Raw genomic sequence first — 24,247 nt, forward strand, 5'->3', positions numbered from 1 at the left:
TTGATTTTCCAAGATTTTGGGTTTTAGAACTGTGAATAATAAACTGTGAATTTGTATGACCATCCCAGTTTTACAGGTTCAGGAAACATACTTAACAATTTGTCCAGTTTCAGAGAAATAAAAAATTGATATTCATGCAAAAATTTGCCCCCCAAAAAATAGAACTTGTCCAAGCTGGACACAGTGGTATACCTGTAATCCTAGCAACTCAGGAGGCTGAGGCAAGAGGATTCTAAGTTTGAGCCAGTCTCAGCAACTTAGTGAGACCCTGTCTCAAAATAAAAAATAAGGGGCTGGGGATGTGGCTCAAGCGGTAGCGCGCTCGCCTGGCATGCGTGCAGCCCGGGTTCGATCCTCAGCACCACATAAAACAAAGATGTTGTGTCCGCCGATAACTAAAAAATAAATATTAAAAATTCTCTCTCTCTCTCTCTCTCTCACTCTCTCTTTAAAAATAAATAAATAAAAATAAAAAATAAAAAGGGCTGGGGATATAGTGAAAGAAAAGAGAGAGAGAGAGAGAGAGAGAGAGAGAGAGAGAGAGAGAGAGAGAGAGAGAAACCAAGCTAGCTTTGTCCAAGGCCACAAAGATAATAGGGAATATGACTTTGAATCCAGATAATCTGGCTGAAAATTTACCTTTTACTATAGTACTTAAAAATTCCTTAAAAAAAAAAATTCCATGTTACTCAAAGCATTCCATCCGAATCAAGGGAGATCTTCAGTCTGAGGGGGATAATTCTGTCCTGCAGAGGAAATTCACCCATCAGAGTATTGGACTAAGGAGGCCCTAACATATCTTCTCATCCCAAGACATTTTTATCTAGTTTCTTTTGGTTTTATTTTGGGTTTTTTTTTTTTTGGTACTGGGGATTGAACCCAGTGGCATTTTACCACTGAGTTACATCCCCAGTCCTTTTTTATTTTATTTTGAGACAGGTCTCACTAATTTGCTGAGGCTGTCCACAAACTTGTGATCCTCCGGTCCCAGCCTCTGTGGAGCTGCTGGGATTTCAGGCATGCAAGGCCATGCCAGGGCTCCCTTATCCTTTAAAAATGTACCTTATGCTAATTCTAGACCACATTTGTAAATGGCCTTTTGTGGTGGCACATGAAGCTGACATTGCTTCATTCCTTCACTGAACAAATAAAGGTGTAAGCATTCAACATGTGCTAAGCAATACAAGGAGATGTGAAGACTTACTGAACGTGATCTGTGATGTGAGTCAGCAATACAGTGGAAGACACAGGACATAAACACAGAATAAGTTAAGCAGCCTTGCAAGTGGACGATTACAAAGTCTAAGTGAGAAAAAAACAAAACAGCAAGGCAGACAGTGAATGCTCCCAGGGATGGGAAAAGGAGAAATCACCACAGCTAATAGAATCGAGGAAGGCATTATACAAGAAGATGGATGGACTTATGGATGGTATGGACTTATGTGGATACAGAAAAGAAGGGGTGGCATTTCAGGCATAGGTTGTGACCCACAACGGTGTTATCACACACACAAAAAGATAATATTTACATTAGCATATGCAAATGATTGGGGATACATTCATCTCAAATGGATACAAATATATGGACAAATATCAGGCATGCTCAAATCTCTTTTAGCATACATACATCACAAAGAGCTCAGATGAGCAGTGTTATACACTCTGAGAAAATTTGCTTTGACCATTTTCAACCAGGTAGGATTCCAAATGTTTCTGCAGTGAAAGAATCATCTTAAAATCAATCAGGTACTAAGAAACAAAAGCTGCCTCTAGGACAGAATATTCAAGTGAACTCTAGAAAAGACTACCTCGGCCACTATTCAGCGACATATCTTGAAGCCCTGGGCTGATTTATGCTTCCAGTGTCCTCCAGATTCCATAACTTTAGGGTATCAACATAAATATGTCTCATGACAAATACATACTACTGCATAAATATAGTATAACCAGTAACATCATATGCATTTGTAAATATGCTGATGAGGATAATATTTACATGCAAAGAGAAGCTTTACAAAAATTTCCTCCTAAACTTAAAAGTGAATTGTCACTTTTCAGTCCATTTGCTAAAACAAGCTCCCAAACCTCTGACATTATTCCTTTTCAACAGGATATTGCTAAATTGAATTTACGCCCAGAAGTTATTTCTTCTTGCCTGCAAAAAAGAAATGTATAAATAGGATGGCACATATTTTGAAATTAATCTGGTGTTGAGTCACACCACTTGGATACATATTAAAGGGATCAGCAGAACCAAATGGCAATCACCAAGCTTCCCTTGGAATATTGGAAAATTGATATGATACAGCTTTTTCTGCTTTAGGAGAGCCAAAGTAAGACGTGGTTTCAAAGGAACTCAGTCTCTTTCTTGATGAGTTTGTGCCATTTCAAACCATTCTCTTCCTCTTTGCCACTCCATAAACCAGTGACTGAACATCAGTAATGTGCACAGAATGAGCCCTGTCCCTTCCACCTTTTATCTCAGTCTGCATCTCCCCCACCCCCTCTCCGCTCCTCTGTTTTTTTCCCCACTTCATACTGAGAATTGGACCCAGAGTGCTTTACCACTGACTTACACTCCCAGCCTTTTTTATTTTAAAATACTAAGTTGCTGAGGCTGGCCTTGAACTTGTGATCCTCCTCGCTCAGCCTTCTGAGTTGCTAGGATTACAGATGTGCACCAGTGCCTTCTTTAGCCTGCATTCTTCTGAGAGCCTATCTTTTTCTGGTCCATGATGTATTCCCTGGGATACTCTGAAATGCCTCCTCCTCCTCCTCCTCCTCCTCCTCCTCCTCCTCCTCCTCCTCCTCCTCCTCCTCCTCCTCCTCCTCTTCTTCTTCTTCTTCTTCTTCTTCTTCTTCTTCTTCTTCTTCTTTTCAGAGAGAGAATTTTAATATTTATTTTTCAGTTATCGGCGGACACAACATCTTTGTTTGTATGTGGTGCTGAGGATCGAACCCGGGCCGCATGCATGCCAGGCGAGCGCGCTACTGCTTGAGCCACATCCCAGCCCCTGAAATGCTTCTTTTGGTAAATTAAAATATTTATAGGTAAAGTATCATGAAGTCTATAACTTACTTTCAAAGTTCAGCAAATCACTTGGAGAGAGAGAGAGCACAAACATGGCAAAATATTTTAAATTGGTGAATCTAGATTAAAGACATGGGTATACATTGTACCATTCTTTCAACTTTTCTATAGGTTTGAATGTTTCTAAAGAAAAAGTTTTTTTAAGCCTCTTATCCCTCTCAAAATAATTAATGCTCTTTTTCTTTGCCCTCTCCTTGGAAATTTCCCTAAAAAGACTTGTCTATCCTCATTCCACTTTTCTCTTTCCATTCTCTTCTAATTCTACTTCAAGTAGGCTAACTCTCCACCTCTCCACAGAAACAGATTTTGGCAAGGTCACTGATGATCTTCACATGCTCAAATCCAAAGGTCAATTCTCAGTCCTCATCTTACTCAACCTATCAGGAGTGTTTGATACACTTTCCAGGTTCCCCCTCTTGAAACACTTCCTTGCTTGACTCTAGGACAGCAGCTTCCCACTGCCTCCTCCTCTCAGTCTCCTCATCCCAATTATCATGAATATGACCCTCTCTTATCCTTCCTCACTTTAGTAGATGGCAACTCCATTCTTCCAATTCCACAATCCAGAATTTTAGAGACACCTTTGGTTTCTCTTTTTCTCCATTTCCTTTTCTTCAATAAATCTTGTCAGACAAAAGATCTTAAACTTCTCCCTATCTACATTATTACTATCATAGTTCAAGCCCTTATCATACTTTCTGATTAATTTACTACAAAGCTGCAGTAATAAGACAGTGTACTGTTGGCACAAATATAGAAATATACTAAAAACAATGGACTGGACAGTGCAGAAATGAATTGATGGTCAATTGATTTTTGGCAGGAATGGCAAGAAAATATAATGGGGAAAGAGTAGTTCTTTCAAAAAATGATGCGGTAATAGAAATTGAACCTTTATCACATACCACATACAAAAATTAACTCAAAATATACCATAGAACTAAATGTAAGAATGAAAAATACAAAACTCTCAGAAAAAAACAGATATAAATCTTAATGGACTTGCTTTAAACTATAGCTTCGTAGATATGATGTCAAAAGCACAAGTGACATAGAAAAAATACATAATGTTGAACTTCATCAAAATTAAAAACTTTTGTTCTTTAAAGGATACCATTAAGAAAGTAAAAAGCTGGGCTCAGTTGCTCACACCTGTAAGCCTAGCACCTCAGGAGGCTGATGCAGGAGGATCAGGAGTTCAAAGCCAGCCTCAGCAACAGTCAGGCACTAAGCAACTCAGTGAGGGCCTGTCTCTAAATACAATACAAAATAGGGCTGGAGATGTGGCTCAGTGGTCAAGTGCCCCAAGTGGTTCAATTCCCAGTACACAAAGAAAGAAAGAAAGAAAGAAAGAAAGAAAGAAAGAAAGAAAGAAAGAAAGAAAGAAAGAAAGAAAGAAAGAAAGAAAATTAAAAGACAATCCACCAAATGGGGAAAAATATTGCAAATTACATAGCTGACAAAAGACTATTTAAAATAAAGAGCCCTTACAGCTCAATGAAAGACAAAAAAAAAAAAAACAATTTAAAAACAAGCAAAGGGAAAAATAATTAATTAATTAAAAAATAAAAATAGGCAAAGAATTTGGACAGACATTTCTCCAAAGAAAATATACAAGTGGCTAATGAAAAGATGTGTGACTTCATTTAGTTATTAGGGAAATGGAAACCAAAACCACATTGAGATACCACTTGAAACCACTAGGATGGCTCTAATTTAAAAGAAAGAGAATAAGAAGTGTTGGTGAGAACAGAGAGAAGTAGTTGGAACCCTCGTACACTGTTGGTGGAAATGTTAAAAAAAAAAAACACTTTAGAATGTAGACTGCCAGCTCCTCAAACGATGAAGCATATAACCCATTCAACCCACCAATTCTACTCCTAGGTACATATCCAAGAAAAGTAAAAATATACACACCAATATATTTATAGCAGTCCTATTCATAATAGTCAAAAAGTGGAGACTTTAATGTCTATCAACTTGAGGGATAGACATACAGATTTGGTATATGTCCATATAACATAATCATATTTGGACTTGAAAAGAAATGAAGTTTGATACAAGCTTCAACATAGAACCTTGAAAACATCGCACAAGGCAGTCAGGAAAGACCTTACGTTATTCCATTTTTATGAAATGTCCAGAATAGACAAATTCATAGAGACAGTAGGATGAGTGGTTGCCCAAAGCCAGGGTAAGGAAGGAATAAGAAGTGAGTATTAATAGTTATGGGTTTCATTATGAGATGATTAAAATGTTCTGGCATTAGTATACACTCTAACATTCTAAAAGCCACTGGATTGTGCACTTTTAAAGGGTGAATTTTATAGTATGTTAGTTATATCTGAATAAAGCTATCTTGAAAATTCAAAATTCTTACTTTGTCCTAGAAGGTCATTCATAATCTGGATTCATCTCCTCCCACTCTCCCCACCCCACCTACCCCATCTTTCTTGGTGTTCCTCACTCAAGCACACTGAAGCCACAGATGCTTGGTACTCATAGTTCCTTCTGCCTGGAGTGCTTCCCTCCAACCCCCAGGCTTTAGCCTTCACCTGTTTAGAGTTCTGCTTAGATATTGCCTTTTTAGAAAGCCCCTTCCTGACCATGCTATAGAAGCTCTGTGACAATAATTCCAACTACCCCCACTTCCAGCACTTCCTACCTCTTACTCTGTTTCACTTTTCTTGATAGCATTTCTTACCACTTGTCATACATTTGTTATGTATTATCAACCTAAACTCTGAGAGGATAGGAATCTTTTTATCTTATCTCCAGCTTCTTGAACTGTGTCTATCGTATGGTCTGTGCTCAAGGTTACCCAAGCAGCAAATGTGTGGCAGGTGCCTCAAACACCAGCAGTCCCCTTTCCAGAAATAAATTCCCTGCTTCAAAGGAAAGACTGCTCACACCTCTACTGGTTCAAGCTCCATACAGGAAAGTCAAAGTACCAGTGCTGTTAGGAGGAGTAATCCAAAACACTGGGTTAGATGTGATAGTGACCCCCAAATATCTCTGTTGGAAAGAAATACACCAACTACTAAGATTAGGAATGGAGTATTGGAGCGGAGAATGTGGAAACACGTTATATAACTCACATCCTGCCACTTTAGAGAAATCCTCAGTGTCTCCAGATGGTCTTTTATTTCTTTTGATGGTTTTCTCTGCTACACTGGGGAAGGAAAACGAGGATACGGTGATTGTGAAAAGGGCACACATGTGGATACACTGTTTAAAAAAAAGAGAAAAAGAGTAGAAAATGAATGGTGACTTCCCTCCCCAAACATCCCAAGTCTTTCTCCTCTTTGAGCCCTGGAAATGGAGATACATGGTTTATGTTCAGTTGTTCCTTGGAGATCACACTGCTACCCACCAGTCCACACTCCACACCTGCACCCCTCTCTGATATTGAGCCAATGGCCTCCCAATGACTTCAGCTAAGACATCCATCCCATGCCAATCTACTCTTCACTCTGCCTTGGAATTAACTTTTTAAGACATACAATATTCCCACAAGTTCTTTTCTTAAAAATCCCCATTATTCCCCATGACATATAGTTTTGTTGTCGTTGTTGTTAAGATGGGTCTTGCTGTGTTGCTCAGGCTGGTCTTGAACTCATGAGTTGAAGCCATCTTCCATCCTCAGCCTCCATAGTAGCTGGCACTACAGGTGTGTGCAGCCACAACCCACTTGAATGTCTTTCTTAAGGACACTTTTATTTTTTTCTTTCTTTTTTATGGTGGTGGGGATCAAAATCAGGGGCCTTACCCATACGAGGCAAACACTGTACCACTGAGCTACAGCCCCATCCCAGGACACTATTCTTAATCTCATCTCAAGCTACCTTCTAGGCTCACCTTCTGGCTTTTTAATTTTTCTGTTACAATACATTTTTTCCATCTTCAATTAGTTTCTTCTGCACAAAATGCCCTCACCCTTCCATGTCATGCCCCAAATTCTCTACTGGAGAGTTCCTATTCAAGGCTCTGTTCAGGGGCTCCATCCTACCTAAAGCCTTACCCATTCCCTCCAATCATTCCCTCTCTCATTGTTCTCAAGAACATTGCCTACCCTCCTTCCCTTCTTTTCTTCCTTCCTTCCTTTTTTGGTGGTGCTGTGGCTAGAACCCGAGGTCTCTCACATGCTAGGCAAGTGCTCTGTCACTGAGCCCCATTCCCAGCCTGCACATACTTTTTCTTTTTTAAATACCTTTGTATTATAATGTTTGTTGCTTTATAGCTGTCTTCCTCATCAAACAAAAGCTTGTCTCTTAGCATGTCCATGGCTTAGCATAGTACTGGACACTAGCAGCAATGTAGTATATGTTAAATGGATGAGTTATAACACATTCAAGAATGATTATTAAGAGCTGGGGTTGTGGCTTAGTGGTGGAGCACTTGCCTAGCACATGTGAGGCCCTTGGTTCAATCCTCAGCACCACATATAAATAAATAAAATAAAGATATTGTGTCCACCTACAACTAAAAAAAATGGTTATTAATAGTTTTAACATATTTTATAATGTTATTAAAATATTTTAATAATAAACCAATTAACTTTAATAAGGTATTTATTATAGAATCTCTTAAAATCAGCACATAAATACTCTATGCATATATGAAAAATCATGTTTATGAAACTGGTAAAATAAAATGATTTTTTTTGTTATATTTAGGACCCACTCATGATCCAACTATGAGATAGATAGTCAAATAATTTGCCAAAGAAATTCTGAAGATCACCTAGGAAGGAAATGTAGAGAAAGATGTGGCTCATTCATCCTTGAGACTAAAGGGTATGTTCTCATTTTGACGCTCAAGGATTTATATACGCAACTCCCATTAATGCTAATGGGAATTGTGTGCATAAATTCTTACAAACTGAGATGAGAACACATCCCTAAATGTGCAAATCAGGAATACACACAGATACTATAATTCCAAAGCCTGAGAAACTAAGCCCATAATTAAAACGTGTGGATCTCTTGGTGGCAGCAGATTGAGTTGCTAACAGACTTGCAGGTCCAATTCATCACAATCTACCTACAGCCTTTCAGCCTTTACCAGCCCTGGAGGGCAGCAGATGCTGGTGAACTGCAGACTGCCCTGTCCAGGGGAAAGGCCAGCCTGTCCTAGAAACTTCATAAGAAGAAGGGGCTGAGGCAATGGGTAGGAAGGTGGAGCATAGGCAGGGGCAGTAAAAGACTTGGCAAAGACCCTTTCATCCCCTGCTCCTACCACCTGGTCCTTTCTCTTGACGGTTACACCTGCTTTGAAGAGGATTTCCAAATTTAAAATTTTTGAATGAAAAAAACAAATAATCTGCTCTGCAAGAAAGTTACTTGGAAAACTGACTTATGACATACACAGATGCTCTGCTTGAGAGAATCATCTAGGATTTCTGAAAATCCGATCTCCTTGGAGGGGAACACAAATAAATAATTTTACCAAATTATTAAAATATGACCATAATCACTAGGGCTTTACAGACTCATCCCAATTTCAACAAGTTATTCTTAATATTCCTGTAATAAGTTGACCTCCAGGCTTAATCCCACAAAAGTAGATTCTATACCAAATGCAGCCCAGTGAAAAGCCGCTTGAATTTGGAATTCAAAGACACAGATTCAAGTGTCACAGGACACAAAATCTCTCTGAGCCACAATTTCCTCTGTTGGAAAGATGAGAGGCAATAATCCTTGCTCTGCTTGTCTCTTGAGGTTATTATGAAGCTCAAATTTAAAAACTCAAATAAAAGTCAGATTGGTGGTGCACCTTTAATCCCAGCAACTCAGGAAGCCAAGGCAGAAGGATCACAAGTTCGAGGCCAGCCTCAGCAACTTAGTGAAGCCCTGAGCTTGGGATATGGCTCAATGTTAAAGCACCCCAGGTTCAATTTCCAATACCAAAAAATAAAATAAAATAAAATTCAAATAAACTCTTGAAAATACAAACATCAGGTCCTGTGCTCAATAATAAAAATATTTTTTCAAATTAAACTTTACCCCTTCAAATACTCAGAAATGGTCTCTGTTTTAGTGAGCTTTTTCACTTCTGTGACTAAAAGGACCCAATCAGAACAATTGTAAAGAAGGAAAAGCTTATTTGAGGCCTCAGGGTTTCAGAGGTCTCAGTATATAGACAGCAGGCTCCATTCCTGGGGGCTGGAGGTGCGGCTGAACATCATGGTAAGAGTGTGGGAAGGGAAGCAGCCCTCATGATGATCAAGAAGCTGAGAGAGAAAAACTCTACTCTCCAGATACAAAATATATACCTCATATTCACGCCTCCAATGAACCACTTCCTCCAGCCACACCCCCCTGCCGCCAGTTACCACTCAGTCAATCCTATACAGGGATTAATCCACTGACTAGGTTAAGGCTAGAACCCGATCATTTCTCCTTCAAACTGAAAGGAAAGAGAGAAACAGGGAGACGGATGAGTGAGAAATGAAAGACAGGGACCAGAGAGTTTATTTGTCGGAACTGACAAATAGAAGCCATTTCTCCATAGATGGAGAGAGGCAACACAGACTTGGGATTCGAGACTTTTATGGGGAGACTCAGGGATCAGAACCGGCTGGGTCCTAGTGTGGGCAGTTCAGGGTGGGATTGGTCAGGGTGAGGGAGTGGCCTTATACCCGTGGGCCAGGAAGAATGTGGGTGGTGGAGGGTTGAGTGGGTTGCTAGGAGGAGGTGGTGAGCCTTTCTCAGAAAGGCCCTTGGCCGGGAAAGCCAAACTTTTTTCTTAAGATGGGGGCTGTCGCTTAAGATGGCCATCTAGATGCTAAGCAGGGACCTTAAAGAAACCTTCTTGCATGGTCCCACAGGTGAGCTTTTGGGGGACACCACACATCTAAACCATAACAGCTCTTTGACACAAACAACCTCCTCCCCAATAGAAAGTCTCTTTCATAATCCCCTCCTACTTCCCTCCTACCTCTTCCACTCCCAGTTCTTACTATAAGGTCCTTGCTTAGCCTCTGAATGGCCATCTTAAGTGACAGTCGCCATTTTAAGAAAAATTTTGCTTTACCACCCAGAGGTGTTTCTGAGAAAGGCTCACCACTCCCTCACACCAACCTCACCCTTAACCACCTGCATTAGGACCACCTGGCTCTAAATCCTGAGCCTGCCCCATAAAAGCCCCAAACCCCAAGCCTGTTTTGACTCTCTCTATGTGCCTTTGTCACCTCTGACAACTAAACTCTCCCGTGTGTCTCTGCCCGGTCTCCATCTTTCATGTCTCACTCACCCATCTCCATGTTCCTCCTTTTTCTTCACTTACGTACACCTCTATCCACCCACCAGCCCCAATAATGAGTATCTTGTTTCACTTGAGTCTATTCTAAACCCACAAGAGTAAAAACCTCCAACATGGGACGAAAAGCAACAATCTTTACCGCAGTCTGGCTGGGCAAAATAACCAGGGAATCTCCATCATCTTAATGGCTCGCTGGCGTTACTTCACAAACCACTCCCTCTGGCAAAGTGCCATCTTGACTTGTTTACGGATCCTAACAAATCTTATTGGGAGCCATGTGACTTCATTATAGTCCTGCTGTGATACTGATAACTACTATAAGCTAAATACTGTGCTAGGAGCTGGAGCTACCTCCCTGAGCAAGATCCCTGAGCATTCTCACCAACACTCTCCATGCGAAAGCCTATCATTATTACCTTGAATCCAACCGCTTGCTGCCATTTCCATGATCCCCACCATTTCCTCATCTCTTGCATAGACTACTTTATTACCTGCTGACTGGATTACTCTCACTCTCATTCCCCCTCCAGCCCCTTGCAGTAATCTTTTCAAAAGATCAAGAAGCTGAGAGAGAGATTAAAAAAAGAAAAAAAAAAAAAAAAAAACCCAAACCCCAAGCTACATCTGGTCTAGAATTCAATTAGTATTCATCTCCCTCCAAAATACTTCAATGACCTCCAGATGTTCTAAGGATAAAGACCAAGCTCTTTAATAGGACCTCGAGAGCCTGCATGATTTGACCCTATTTCTCAAGCCTTATCCAATCCTTTCTCCTCTCTGGGCTTCCACTATATCACCTTCTAAATTATTTGTTAGTACCATAGTCTCTTGCACCATAGGGCCTTTTAACATGCTATACTTTCTGCCTCTTCACCTAATTAACTTCTGTTTGCCTTAGCTCAGACATCACTTCCTAAGGAAAGCCTCTCTATCCTCCCTTATTTTGTCAAATTCTCTTTCATCTGTCCTAATAACACCCATGAACATCTCATGGCACTCACTACTTCCTTATTGTTTATCCCTTCCAATGAAAAATAAGCTCTAGGAGGACAAGGCTATGCCTGCTTTCACTCACCACGGTTTATTCTGAGCACCTATCATAGCTGCTCAATTAGTATTTATTGACTAACTTAGTACTTTCATCAACTCATTCTAGTCATGGATAAAGCAAGTCAGTGGGCAAATTCATCTCAGTAAATAATAATGTAAACACTGAGAGAGCAGAGATTTTTGTCTTTTATTCATGGGTGTATTTACCATACACAAAATAGTGCTTGGCATATAATAATCACCCCCCAAAATATTTCTTGAATGAATGATGAATAAAAAGATAAACTATAGATAAGCTCCCTGAGTAATGGTTGCACGTAGCAAGACTTACTATGTATTCTTTATTTCCTGTATGATTGTCATATGTATTTAGGAGAATTCCCTTGAAGTCCTAAATGCTTTCTTGCTGAGATACTTCTTGGGAATCTGCATAATCTCTTTGAGAGTCTATTTCCTCATCCTCAGAATGAAAAGAATACTCTCTATTCTGGCTTCCCTGCAGGATTAGTGTAAGAACCAAAGGAGGTCATGTAATCTAAAAAGGGCCATAGACATGAGTAGACTCAGCCAGCATTTTTGAATGCCAACCAGTAGGCACTAAGTTAGGTACTATGCTTAAAAAGTGACAGGATAGTGAGTTGAGTCCCTCTGTGCTTGTCACCACATTCAAACGCCTAACACTCATGCTTTTTCCTCTTCATTCCTTTGTATATATCTATTTATGATCATTAATTATGTCTATTTACACACTTTCTAGCACTTTGAAATATAGGAATACTGGGAACTACAAGGCAGAGAGAAGTGGCCAAGGATGAACACAGGAGAACTTAGAACTTGAACAAGAGATTTGGCAAAAGTCCAAAGGTAGAGGCAGGACCTGCAATGAGATATCTGATACTATTCCCAGCCTAAAGGTCTGTGGCAAAATGTCTGGGAGGAGTGCTACTGGATGTGTGAGGTCCAAGGTAAGTACTGCAAGCCCGATGAACAGTTTTCTTTCCTGAATAAAATTATCTAGGTGGCTGGGCACACTGGTGCATGCCTACTTGAGAGGCTAAAGCAGGAGAAACACAAGTTTGAGGCCAATGAAGGCAACTTAACAAGACCCTGTCTCAAAATAAAATATAAAGAGTTGGGTGGATATAGCTGAGTGATAAAGTAAGCACTCACCAAGTATGTGCAAAGGCCTGGGCTCAATCTTCAGCACAGGGGGAAAAATACACACACACACACACACACACACACACACACACCTATACATCTATTAGTTGCTCAAATCATCATTATGCAAATTCTATATAGTATATAAGACTTGATCAAAATAAATGAGATTTTAGACTCTTTGTTAGCAAATAAGAAATAAAACAAATTAATAAGCTAGCATTTAAAAAAGCAAGAATCATTGGGGCTGGGGATGTGGCTCAAGCAGTAGCACGCTCGACTGGCTTATGTGGGGTGCTGGGTTCGATCCTAAACACCACATAAAAATGAAATAAAGATGTTGTGTCCGCCGAAAAAACTAAAAAATAAATATTAAAAAAAAATTCTCTCTCTCTCTCTCTCGAAAAAAAAAGCAAGAATCATAATAAATAGCACAGTTCATAACTGCAAAAAAGAAACAAAAGAATGTTACCAAATGAACAGCCAGGTACTCAAAACAAACATGCGTGTGGTCCCAATGCTGCATGAATAACAACCTTTCTCCTGCAACTAATGTATACCCAACAGCTGCATGAAATACAAATCGTGTTCTCTAATTACTCTATCTCCATATATCCTATTTGTACTGTGAAAATTCTCACCATAAGAGAAAAGGCTACTCATTACACCTGCTGGTCTCAATACAGAATCCAACCAGGAAACCCCAACACACAAAACCTCCAGTATCTGTTTGCCCTCAAGAAACCTTTAACAGGTATAGTGGTGTACTAGGCTCTGTCACTTCCTAGCTATGTGACCCTGAGAAATTCCTGAGACTTCATGAATCTTAGTTTCCTCATCTGTCTTATGAGGATAGTGATACTCCTTTATGGTAATTCTAAGAAATAATTGAGAGGCTCTTCAACCTCCAAGCATGAATGTTAAAAGCTCAAGGAATGGTAGCTGATTAGACAAATTATTTTATACATCAGAAGTTAGCTTATCTTAGGTAAAAGAAAAAGAAGGAGAAAACACAAATAAAAACCTAAAATTCACTAATGAGAGTAGAGACTTTTACTATTGACCTAACCTAAATAAATAAATAAACAAACAAGATTGCAAAAGAATACTATATAAGAAGAATACTATGAGACAGTGGGTGAGCACTTGCCTCGCATGCAAGAGGCCCTGGGTTTGATCCCCAGCCCCACAATAAATAAATAATAAAAGGAATAGTCTAAGCAATTAATTATGTTCAATAAATTATATAACCTAGAAGAAATGGACAAATTTCTAGAAACGCACAAATCTCCTAAACTGACACAAGAAGAAAGAGATAATCTCAATATATTTATAACAAACAGAGATTGAGTCAGTAATTAAAAACAATCCAGCACCTGAGGGCTTCACTGATGAATTCTACCAAACATTTAAAAAACAATATCAATTTTTTAAATCAATTTTTATTTTTTTTAATTTCATTTTTTTTAAAGAGAGAGAGAGAACTTTTTCTTTTTTTTTTTAATATTTATTTTTCAGTTTTTGGCGGACACGACATCTTTGTTTGTATGTGATGCTGAGGATCGAACCCAGGCCACATGCATGCCAGGCTAGCGTGCTACCGCTTAAGCCACATCCCCAGCCCCAAAACATTATCAATTTTAACTAACACATAGTAATTATATATATTTATGGGGTACAATGTGACATTTCAATGAGTGTATACAATGTGCAATGATCAGACCAAAGTTACTGTCCTATCTGTCTTCTCAGACTTATATTATTTCTTTGTATTAGGAACATTCAAAATCCTCTCTACTAGCTATTTGGGAATAATTGTTGTCAACCACAGTTTTCCTACTGTTGTACAGTGAACATTAGATGTTATTCCTCCTATCTGACAATACCCTGCTCCCCTTGACCCCCCATTTCTATCTCCCCCACACTCTTCAGACTCTGGTAATCACTGTTCTATTCTCTACTTCGTTATGATCAACTGTTTATCTTCCACACGAAAAGGGGGAACATGAACCCACCAAAGATTTAAAGAATTAACACCAACCTTTCTCAAATTCTACCCCCCAAAAAATGGAAGAGAAAGGAACACTTCCTAAATCATCTTATGAGGTCAGCATTTCCTGGATACCAAAGCCAGATAAAGATGTCAACAAGAAAAAAATCATAAGCCAATATCCCTTGTGACTATAGATGCAAAAACCTGCCAAATACTAGCAAATTAATCAACAGCCTATCAAAGAAATACACATCTTTTACTGTGACCAGGTGAGACTAATTGCAAGAATGCAAGGGTAGCTCAAGGTAGAAAAATCAAACAAGTTGACAGGGCAAATGTACCTGTAATCCTAGCCATTCAGGAGACTAAGGCAAGAGGATTGCAAGTTCAGGACCAGCCCCAGTGACTTAGCAGAGCCCTTAACAACTTAGTGAGATCCTCATCTCAAAATAAAAAATAAATAAAAAGACTGAAAATGTGGCTCAGTGGTAAAGCACCCCTAGATTTAATCCCTAGTACAAAAAAAAAAAAAAAAAGAAAGAAAGAAAGAAAAGAAAAGAAAGAAAAAAGAAAGCAAGATAATATATCATATCAATCAGAATGAAGGGGATTGTAGAGGGGGAGATCATATCAATTGGTGAAGAAAAAATATTTGACAAATTCCAACACTCTTTTATGATATAAACACTAATAAGAGTAGGAATAGAAAGGAATTTGTATTGAAGGAACTTCAGCATGACAAAAAGCATTTATGAAAAACCTGACAGCTAACAATCATGCTCAGTGGTGAAAGGCTGACACTTTCCCTCAATATTAGGAATAATCCCAGCAGTTTAGGATGTTGAGGCAGGAGGATCGAGAGTTCAAATCCTCAACAAAAGCAAGGTGCAAAGCAACTCAGTGAGACCCTATCTCTAAATAAAATACAAATAGGGCTGGGAATGTGCCTCTAAGTTCAATAAAAAGCACCCCTAGATTTAATCCCTAGTGTGTGTGTGTGTGTGCGTGTGTGTATTCAAGACAAGGATGCCTGCATTCATCACAGCCATTCAACATTGAAATGCAAATTTCAGCCAGAGCCATACAGTCAGAAAAGAAGAGATGGATAAAATAAATTGCAAATGTTATGATACATATGTATCATATGAGGTGTGTGTGTATATGTGTGTCCCAACTATCATATGGTGGCTGAATGCCAAGAGAGGAAGCCCAGTGGAAGCTCTTTTATAATCAGGCTCAGAAGTAATGCAACAACACCTGTGCTACCTTTTATTGGTCAAGGCAGATGCAAGTTCTGCCTAGGATCAAGTAGAGGGAACGTAGATCTTACCTCTCACCTCTAAAAGAAAAACAATAACAACAAAAGCACTAAAAAGTAAGATGAACATGTAGATCAGCATATATATTGTTGTAATCATCTATGAAAAATATAATACTCCTGTAGCAAGGAAAGAGAGATAATACTCCTGCAGCTAAAAGCTTTAGCTGTTTTCCTCTTCTAAACTCGCTGTTAACTGTGACTGACGTCACTTGCAGCCTTGTGAAGTATCCTCTTCAAAGAATTTTACTTAACTATTTTTTTTAAATGAATGATATAGACTGATTTGGTAAAGCAGAGGACATGGCACAGTTTAGCTAGTGCCATCTTGGTGGTAGCAGTTACCACTGAGATGGATTAATCCGAGAATTGGTTAGTTGGTTGGTTGATTCACACCTCACTTTCCTTCTGCCTTGGACTTGAGGTGGCTTCCTTCTGCAACTTAACTTCTATTGCTGTTCGTTTCCACTCTTCTTATGGTTTCTCCTTGGTTCAATTGGATTTGAACTCCCATGCCTCTGGCTTCATTTAAGTTGTTCTCACTACCTAAAACAGTATGACCATACTGGTCAAACTGTTGTGTTGCAAGGAATAAGTATCTACTAAATCTACTTCAATTAATGAATGCTTTATTATATCAATTGAAAATGGCAATTCTTCTGACCCAGATTGCATTGACAGGGCCAGACTTCATGGAGATAAGATTTAGATATGAAGCTTTAAAAATAAAGCTTCTCAGCCAGGCACGGTGGCTCTCGCCTATCATCACCGTGGCTCTAGAGGCCAAGGCAGGAGGATCTCGAGTTCAAAGCCAGCCTCAGCAAAAGCAAAGTGCTAAGCTACTCAATGAGACCCAGTCTCAAAATAAAATAAAAAGGGCTGGGGATGTGGCTCAGTGGTTGAGTACCACTATGTTCAATCCCAAGTACAAAAAAAAAATTGGGGGGTGTCTGTCTTAGGTCTTAGGTACAAGACTTAGTAGCCATATTTTTATCATATGGTGTGACTTTTCCTGACTGTAGCTAACTAGTAGGGGTAAAGTCATCACTCAGAGACTCAGTCTCCAGAATTGGTCCTAGGAGGCAGAAGTCGCAGTCCTTTAGTGTGCTGGATCCTTAAGGATCCAATTTCTTAAGGCCTTAGTAAGTTGCTGAGGCTGGCTTTGAACTCATGTTCCTCCTGCCTCAGCCTTGGGATTACAGGCATGCATCACTGCACCCAGCCTCCCAAACATTATTGTACACTGACTGCTTTCCTTCTTTCATATAGATGGCTGAACACTATCGGAGAAAAATCTCTCAACCATGAATATTAATGCAATTATTTTCCCTTCTGGTTAATTCCCTCACTCTGTCATACTCTCTTCTTCACAATCAAGCACCACCACCACCGTGTGTGTGCTTGCGTGCGTGCGTGCGTGAGTGCGTGCGTGTACTGGGTATTGAACTCAGGGTCACTCTACTACTGAGCTACATCTCCAACCCTTTTTATTTTATTTTGAGATAAGTTCTCACTAAACTGCTGAGGCTGGCCTCCAACTTGCTATTCTCTCACCTCTCCCTCTTGCATTGCATGGCTTACAGGTGTGCACCACCACACCCAAATCACAATCAAGTTTCTTAAAGGAAGTATCACACTCACAATTTCTAATTCTTGCTAACTTATTCATTTCAAAAAGCCAGTGAATGAAGTTTCTGACCCCCCCATCCTGCTGAAGCTGCCCTTGCCCTCAGTATGTTGCTGGTCCAGAGGAACTGTCACAATTATAAATGTGGTCTAGAATTAACCTCAGATATATTAGTTGGTGAATTTTCTCTATTTTCATTTTCTGTTTTATCAAGTTTTGCTCTTATATTTGTTATTTCTTCCTTCTCCTTTTTGGGGGTTTATTTATCATCTCTAACTTCTTGAATTAATCTTTATTTCATAAATGTTTTTGTAAAAAATTTATGATGGCAAATATACATAACCTAAATTTTACCATTTTAACCACATTTAAGGTTAAAATGTCATTTAGTGTCATTAAGCAGATTCACCATCATCCATCTCTAGACACTTTTTTCATATTCTTAAAATTCCTCCTTTACTAACCCTGGTAACCATCATTATACTTTGTCTCTAGTTTGTTAATTTTAGTATTTATTTACTATCTTTTGCATTTTCCTGTAAGTATGCTCCTGCTGCTGTGTTTAATATGTACTACTCAGTTCTAACTATACTATGGCTTCCATTGCAATTTCTCCTTAAATCTATGAATTTAGAAGTGCATTGTTTTATATTCTAAACTATCTTTTTAAAAATTTTATTTATTTTAATTAGGTATACATGACAGCAGAATGCATTTTGATTCACTGTACACAACTGCAGCACAACTTTTCATTTCCCTGGTTGTACACGATGTAGCATTGTGCCATATGGGCAGGCATACATGTACTTAGGGTAATAAAGTCCATCCCATTCCACCATCTTTCCTGCCCCGGTACCCTTTCTCCTCCCTACCCTCCCCTTTGCCTAATCAAAGTTTCTCCATTTTTCCCATGCCACCCCTCATTATGATCAGCATCCTCTTACAGAGAGAAGATTGGACCATTGTTTTTTGGAGGATTGGCTTACTTCTCTTAGGATAATATTCTCCAACTCCATCCATTTACCTGCAAATGCCATAATTTTATTCTCTTTTAATGCTGAATAATATTCTATTGTGTATATATACCACAGTTTCTTTATCCATTCATCTATTGAAGGGCATCTATTTACTTTTTATACTAGATAATAAGGAAATGTGTTTTGTATGGGTTCTTTATTTTTTTTTTTTGTCTTTTTTTTTTTTTGGAACTGGGGGTCGAACCCAGGGCTTTGGGAATGCAAGGCAGACGCTTTGCCACTGAGCTACATCCCAGCCCTGGGTTCTTTAGAATATGTTAAAATCCCTTTTGGCCCATTGTGGGTCAGTTTTTAAAAATATTACATGTATGATTGAAAACAATGTGAAATGTAGCAGAATACCCTTTAAAAATGACTTAGAATAAAGACCTTGATCTTTCATAACTGGATGTTTAGAGATTGGGTACTCCTGAGTTGACAGCTCAGGTGTGACCCTGACTCCATCATGGTGGTTGCCTTACTGTGTGGTCACAAGATAAAGAAGCCACAGTCCCAAACATAATGTCCTTACACAACCTTTGCAAGCAGAAAAGAAGGGCATAAAAAGCTTTCTTCTCCTCCTGAAGCACTTTTGTTTTATCTGAGAAGAAAAAAACAATTCCAAAAATTTTACATCAGGCCTTCTTCTACTTCTCATTGGTCAAAGGGAGCTTCATGACCATCCCAAGCTGCTAGGCAGCTAGAAAGCAAATATTGCATGTTCTGGATGTTAACCCTTAGGAGATAAAGTGTCTCAAAGATTTTCTCCCGTTCTGTAGATTGCCCTTAACTCCGCTGGTGGTCTTTTTTTGTGTTTGTGTGCTGGGGATGGAACCCATGTCCTTTGCCTACTAGGCAAGTGTTCTACCACTGAGCTACATCCTGTCCTTCTGTACCATTATTTGACCCATCAGTGAATATATCTGGAGCATTCATGACAGGGGTTTGTCTTGTCATTTTTGGAAAAACTACAGGATGCTTAGACCAAATGAAACATTAGATTTACACATGATTATTGCCCAAGTATTTAACTCATTAGCTAACTCATCAATTTGATCCATAGTATATGGAGTAATAATTTTATTGGGAGAAATTCCAAACACTCCCTTTGCTACTTTTATTCCTTTGAGTAATAATTGTCCTACAGCCTCAGGATACCTAGTAAGAATAGTGTTAGGAGAATAAGATAAATGTATCCACAATAATGGACCTTCTTGCCAAAATACTCCTGTAGGAATATTTTTTGTTGGTAGTACAATAAATAATAAAGGCAAACTTATATCAATTCTATCCAAATGCATATTTTCCATATATGTTTCAATAATTTTTAATGCCTTTCTTGCTTTAGGAGTTAACATGCGGGGTGAATTTGGATCTGATGGACCTTTTAGAATATCAAATAAAGGTCCCAACTTTCGTGTTGGTATGCCTAGATAAGGCCTTATCCAATTTATGTCTGCCAATAACTTGTGAAAGTCATTAAGTGATTTCAGTTGATCTACTCGTATTTGAATTTTTGGTGGACGGACCATGGTTGAGGATAATAGAACTCCTAAATAATTAATTGGAAAATTTAATTGTACTTTATCTATTGCTATCTCTAAATTATAATTCTTAATAAGTTTGTAAGTGTGGCATAACTCTAAGTGGCTGGATTGCTTTGTTAACATAAATTTGACACATAGTTGGACTGTTAGCCATCCCTTGAGGGAGTACTTTCCATTCATATCTCTGATCAGGACCTTCATGATTTAGTGCAGGGATAGTAAATGCAAAACATGGACTATCCTCGGATGAATTGGAATTGAAAAAAAAACAATTTTTAATATCTAAACATGTTTTTAATAGCTAAAACATGCCAGGTTTTTGGCAAAGCAGACAATTGAGGAATCCCTGATTGAGCAGGTCCCATAATAACCATCTCATTATTAATGGCTCTTAAATCTTGCAATAATCTCCATTTATCAGATTTCTTTTTGATGACAAAAATGGGAGTATTATGGGGAGATACGGAAGATTGTATATGTCCTTCCGCTAATTGTTGTTTGACCAGATCATGGGCTACTTGTATCTTTTCTGTAGTCAGGGGCCACTGAGGAACCCACACTGGTCTTTCTGATTTCCAAGTAATTTTGATTGTCTCAGTGGCCCTTTCTGAAAATCCAACCCATGTCTGTCTGTTCCTTGAAATTACCGATATACCTCTTGGAGAACTAGCTATAATTTTTATTTCACCTACATAATCAGGATCAATTACCCCAGGACTTATCATAAGTCCTTTTAGTGTAGATGAACTACGTCCCAATAATAAGCCTACTGTTCCTTGGGGAAGAGGTCCTTTTACTCCTGTGGGAATGATTTGAACTCCCATCTCTGGAGTTAGTACTGCTCTGGCAGAGGCGCAAATGTCCAACCCTGCGCTCCCTCGGGTTTGTCTGATGAGGGATTTAATGGACAATGTGTTCTGGGCACTACCCTGATGGTGTTGCTGGGTTCCTTCACTGCCCCATATATTTGTGGTTGTGGGCCCCAGAGCATTGGGCCCCCCAGTCCGTTTTTTGGCAATGGAGCCTGATGCCTTTCTCCATGATATCGTGGGTAAATACCTGGTCCTTGTCCATTTTTTGATAAGGGAGTACCCTCTATGGTGGTTTGAGAATGGCATTCATTAGCCCAGTGTCTCCCTCTATGGCATCATGGGCAAATACCCTGTATTCTATTCCTTTGATACCTAGTTTTGTTAAACCCTCCTCCTATGGGGAAACTCCTTTTAAAATGTCCTGTTTGTTCACAATTGTAGCATGTTTTTGTCCTGGCATCTAAAGCCTGTTGTACTGCAGCTGCCAAGACTTGCCCTTGTTCATTAATGTCTCTACATAATTTAATATATGTGTTTAAATCTTCACGTCTCCATGGTCTAATGACCTCTCTGCAGCAACGATTTGCTTGTTCATAAGCCAGTTGTTTTATTAATGGCATTGCCTGTTCTGTATCCCCAAAAATTCTGGAAGCTGTTTGAATAAGCCTATCTACAAATTCAGCGTAAGATTCATTAGTTCTCTGTATTACCTTAGATAGCTGACCTTGTAAATCTCCATGTCCTTGTAAAGTCTTCCATGCCCTAACTGTGTCTGCAGCAATTTGTGCATATATAGCAGGATCATATTCAATTTGTTGCCGTTGACCCTCATAAGGTCCTTTACCTAACAACATATCTAGATTTCTTTGAGGGTAACCGGCTGCTGCATTTCGCCTAGCTGTCTCCGTGCAAAATTCCTCATTGGCAACCTTCCATAACAAATATTGTCCTCCATTTAGCACAGATGTACACATGTTAGCCCAGTCTGCTGGCATCATGTCCAAGTTAGTAATGGACTCGATCATGCTTACCATGAAGGGTGCTTGGGGACCATAGGTTGTTACAGCCTCCTTTAACTGCTTCACTGTTTTAAAATCTAAAGCACGGTGAGTTTGCTGCCCTCCTACCTGTTCAAGTACAGGGCATGCTAATCTTTGAGGTCCTGTCTCAGGATCCCATTTATCAACTACAGGGTTTGAGGGCCACTCAGCTGTCTCCATAGGTGGGGCTGTTGGTTGAATTATGCCCTCTGGTGATAAAACGGAGTTAGTAACAGCCTCCTGTTGTAGCCATTTTCCTAATAACCCCTTTTCCTTTAAATTTTCTTCCTCTGTCTGACTAGCTCGAGAGACCTTCTCTTTTGCTTGATCTAAAATGTCTTTCTCCATGGTCTGAACCTTTAACAATTTACTTAACACCTTTTCAGTTTGTTTTTTACTAATTTCTAATCTACTATAAAGATAACGCAACCCAATAAGATAACACAAAACAAAACCAAAACTGAATGAAACAAAAACGGAATAAAAAATCATTGTATCAATTTTCTCTTCCTCGGGGCCGACAAACTTCAAACCTTTAGCCAACCATTTTTCCCAGTTTGCCTGAGAAATTTCTAGGGATAGGCAGCTTGAAACAAAAACAAAATAAATCAAAACAAGAACACATTGTTTTTTGAAATGGTCACCCATTCTCTTGCCTTCCCTCAGGGGCGAGCAATTTCACTTACTTCCAAATTTCAGACGTTCTGCGTACGGACCACCAAATGCCGCAGTCTGGCTGGGCACAAAATCACGAGCCACTCACAGCCTTGTAGATTCAAACAGCAACTCTTTATTCCCGAACTCACATTGGCACTCTACACGCACATTCTAGGGAAAATCCACACCTCCACTGGGCTCTGTATCCCAAAATACTCTCTGAATCCCGGGAGAACTCAACGGGAACTCAAGGAGCGGGCGTGCCTGAGGCAGCAGGATACGCCCTATTCCCATCAGGGTACACCTTAAACCTGGAACCACCCTAAACCCAAGGAGCAGGATACTCCCTATTCCCAGCAGGATATACCCTAAACCTGGATCTGCCCTGGTCCTTGAGCAAGGTCACCTTTCATGCAAAGTCACTGCAAATGACCTGGGTCCACAATGGAGAGTCCTTCGTCTAAGCAACATGGGGTAGGCTGACAAAGAAATTGCCATGTGTCATTCCTACTTGGCAATGGCTCTCAGCACTTGGGCTCACCTATTCTATTATTCTATTCTATTCTATTCTATTCTATTCTATTCTATTCTATTCTATTCTATTCCTCTGTTGTCTATCTTTATGCCAATATCTCAACCTAGTGCTACATCCCCAACCCTTTTTATTTTTATTTTGAGATGGGGTCTTAGTAAGTTGCCCACACTGACTTGAACTTTTGATTCTCCTACCTCAGGCTCCATGTTGCTGAGAATACAGGTGTGTACCATCATGCCTACCTCATTGCTTTTGATTACTGTGGCTTTGTAGTATATTTTGAAATCAGGAAGTCTTCCAGGATTTTTTCCCCTTTTTTCAAAAATTTTGGCTACTGAGATCCCTTGATATTTCATATGAATTTTAGGATGAACTTTTCTATTACTACCCAAAAAATACCTTTGGGATTTTACTATAGATCTATAATGAATCATACATCAATTTATGGATATCTTCACAACATTAAGTCTTCCAAACTGGGCATTGTGGCACACACCTGTAAACCCCACTACTCAGGAGGCTGAGGCAGAAGGACTGCAAATTCAAACCAGCCTGGGCAATTTAGTGATATCCTCTCTCAAAATAGAAATTAAAAAATGGGCTGGGGATGTACCCCACTGGTAGAGTGCTTGCCTGGCATGTACAAGGCCCTGGGTTCATTCCCCAGTACCACACACAAAAAAATTAAGGCTTCCAATCCATGGACATGGGATGTCTTTCCACTTGTTAAATTTTATTTATCAATGTTTAATAGTTTTCAGTATACAAATCTTTCACCACTTTGGTTAGGTTTAGTCCCAATTATTTATTCTTTCTTTTGCCAGCATAAATGGAATTTTTAACTTAATATCCTTTTTGGGTTGTTCATGTTAGTGAATAATGTAACTGCCTTTTATATGTTGATTTTGTAGCCTGCAACTTTACTGTATTTGCTTCTCAGTTCTACTACTGAGTTTTATCATTTTCCTCATAAGGAATTTATGCATATTTTGTTGCCAGCTCCCTTTTTAAATTTTTATTTTTAAGTACTGAGGATTGAACCCAGGGCCTCACACATGCTACTCAAGAGTTCTGACACTGAGCTACATCCCCAACTCTTTTTATTTTAAGATAAGGTCTTAGTAAGTTGTCCAGACT

Source organism: Urocitellus parryii, chromosome 11 (genome assembly GCF_045843805.1).
Source record: "Urocitellus parryii isolate mUroPar1 chromosome 11, mUroPar1.hap1, whole genome shotgun sequence".
In the NCBI taxonomy this organism is placed as follows: Eukaryota; Metazoa; Chordata; class Mammalia; order Rodentia; family Sciuridae; genus Urocitellus; species Urocitellus parryii.